Below are 3,417 nucleotides of genomic sequence, written 5' to 3' on the forward strand. Positions count from 1 at the left end.
TCTCCATTGGGGGCCCTGTGTTCCATCTGATAGATGACTGTGAGCATCCACTTCTGTATTTGCCAGGCACTGGCATAGCCTCATACGAGACAGCTATAACAGGGTCCTTTCAGCAAAATCTTTCTGGCAAAAAAAAAAAAAAAGATAAATGTTTAGACTGTGCTTAGGGGTTATGCTGGTTTAGTAAAGTAGTGGCTGACTTCACTCGCACCAAGTAGTTAGCTAGGTTTCTGGTACCATCCTGCTGGCTTCCTCCTCATATGGTTAGATTGTTTCTCTTGCTTTGCCAAGGTTCTTTTGGTTTTTATGAAGTCCCACTTGTCAGTTGTTGACCTTTTTTGGGGGGATGCAAATGAAGTCCTATTCAGAAAGTCCTTTCCTACCCCTATATCGCATAGGGTACTGCCTATGTTTTCATCTAGCTGTTTCGCTGTTTTTAGGTTTCACGTTTAGGTCTTTGATCCACTTGACATTAGTTTCTGTGCAAGGTGATAAATACTGGTCTAGTTTTATTCTTCTGTACATGGACATCTGTATGTTTAACATTATTTGTTGAAGATGCTTTCTTTACTTCAGTGAATTTTTTTGGCATCTCTGTCAAATATTAAGTGGCTGAAGTTACATGTACTCATAGTAGGGTCTTCTCTTTTGTTCTACATGTCTATTTTGTGACTGCATCATATTGTTTTTATTACTATGCTCTATGATATTTCTTAAGATCTGACAGAGGGATCCATCTGGCATTGTTTTTAATTTTAGGATAGCTTTTTTTGTGTTTCTAGAAACAAGGAGATATTGAGATTATATTGGATCTGTAGATAGCTTTTTGTTAAATGGTCATTTTCACAATTTTAATTCTACCCATCCGTAAGCATGGGACATATTTTTTATTTTCTAGTGACTTTCAAAACACTCTACAGAGTTTTGAAGTTTCTATTGTAGAGGTCGTTCACTTCATTGTTAGCTCTATTCTGAAATATTTCATTTCCTTTGAGGCTACTGTGAATGTAAGTATGTTCATGATCTCATTCTCTGTGTTTGTTGTTGGCTTGTAGAATAGTTATTGATTTGTACAAGTTTTTTTTCTCCTACCACATTGTTGAATTTGTTTACTCTTTGAAGTGTTTATGGTAGACCTTTTGGGGATTTCTCGTGTATAATATCATGTCATCTGCAAATAGGGCTAATTTGCAGGGTTTTCTAATAATAGGGCTTTCTTTATTTGTATCCCTTTAATTCCCTTCTCTTACCTTCTTGCTCTGGATAGTACTTTTAGCATAGTGTTAAAAGGGATTCTGCACAGTAGATAACCATGTATTGTTCCTGACTTGAGTTGGATTGCTTCAAGCTTTTCTCCATTTAGAATTATGTTGGCTGAGAGTTTCTTTAGTGTAACTTTTCTGTTGAGGTCTGTTCTCTTTGGTCCTACATTCTCTATGGCTTTTTATCACAAAGTCATGTTGAATTTTGTCAAAGAATTTTTTTTTGCATCTATTCAGACGATCATGTGATTTTTGTCTTTAGATCAGTCTATGTAGTTTATTACATTTATTGACTTGCATATGTTGAGCCAGCTCTGTGTTTTAGGGATAAAGGAAAGTTGGCCATGCTGTGTAATCTTTTTTATGTGCACCTGAATTCTGTTTGCAAGTACTTTATTGAATAGTTTTTGAGTCTATACCCATCAGGGACATTGGACTGTAGTTCATTCATATTCTCTCTCTCTCTCTCTCTCTCTCTCTCTCTCTCTCTCTCTCTCTCTCTCTCTCTCTCTCTCTCTTTCTTCCCCCTCACTTTGTCTCCCCCCTATCTCTTTCTCTTCCTTTCTTCTCCCCTTCCCTCTCCCCTCTCTCTCCCTCCTTTCTTCCTTCCTTCTCCCTCTCTCTCCTCCCTCCCTTTTTTCTCCCTCCCTTACTTCTTTCTTTGTTTTGTTTTCTTTTGTTTGGCTTTTGTTGAGTCTTTATCTTGTTTAGGCATTAGAGTGATATATTTGCTTTGTAGGAGGAGTTTGGGAGTGTTCCTTCTATTTATTTTCTTTTAATGGTTTAAGAAGGATGGTTGTAGCTCTTCTTTGAATCTCTGGTAGAATTCTCCTGTAAATACATCTAGCTCTGAACTTTTTTAAGCTAGAAGGTTTTTTTTTTTTTATTGCTACTTCAACCTCTACATTTGTTATGATTCTGTTGAGGTTTTTGGTCTTGGTTTACTTTGGGCATTTTGGCTGAATCTAGAAATTCATCAATTTCTTTTAGAGTCTTCCAGCTTCATGGGATCAAGATTTTAAAGCATTCCCTTATAATAGTCTGAATTTCTTTTGTATCTATTGCCATGTTTCCTTCTTCATTCCTGACTTGTTAATTTGGATCCTGTCTTCCTTTCTTTTGGTTAGTTGGGCCAAGGGTCTGTCAATCTTGTTTATCTTTTCATTGAGTTCTTAAATTAGTTAAATCTTTAAAATTGTTTCGTTTCTATTTCATTGATTTCTGCCCTGATTATTATTTCTTGCTGGCATCTAGGTTTGGATTTGGTTTGTTTTTTTACAACTTTTTGAGTTGTATCATTAAGTCAAATATTTGTGATATTTCTGATTTTTTTGATAATAGACACTTGACATTATAAATTTCCCTCATAGAGCAGCTTTCAATGTGTCTCAGAGGTTTTATCATGTTTTGTTTTCATTATTGTTTAGTTCCAGGAATTTTAAAAATTTCTTTCTTGGTTTCTTCTTTAACACATCCAGCATTCAGTAATGAGCTGTTTAATCTCTGTGAGTTTGTGTACTGACTAGAGACTTGTTTGCTGTCAATTTTAAGTTTTACTGTATTATGGTCAGATACAATACAAGGAGTGGTTTTAATCCTTTGGAATTTGTAACGATTTGTTTTGGGCCGCATTCTGTGCTCTACTGTGTATTCTTAAGTAGATTGTCCTGTAGATATCTGTTGAATCCATTTAATGTATGATATCAATTATGAGTTTTCTGCTTGATTTTTGTCTAGATGATATTTATTGAGAAAGTGAGACATTGAAATCACCTATTATTAGTGACTAGATGTTCATCTTTATCTTTAAATCCAGTAATAGATTTATTTTTATGAAATTAAGTACCCTGGAGTTTGATGCATATATTTAGAGTAGTAATGTCTTCTTGGTTAATTCTTCCCTTGAGTAGATGAAATGTCCCTTTGTAGCTTCTGATTAGTTTTAATTTAAAGTCTATTTTGTCAGAGTCTGCTTTCTTCCTATTCCCATTTGATTGGCAAGCTTAGTCTAAGGTGGTGTACCCATCTTTATTTTATTTTTTTTATTTTTAGGTACATTTTTATTTTTTTTAATTTTTAATATTTTTATTACATATTTTCCTCAATTACATTTCCAATGCTATCCCAAAAGTCCCCCATAGCGCCCCCCACTTCC

This window comes from Mus caroli, chromosome 15 (assembly GCF_900094665.2).
Source record: "Mus caroli chromosome 15, CAROLI_EIJ_v1.1, whole genome shotgun sequence".
NCBI classification, from domain to species: Eukaryota; Metazoa; Chordata; class Mammalia; order Rodentia; family Muridae; genus Mus; species Mus caroli.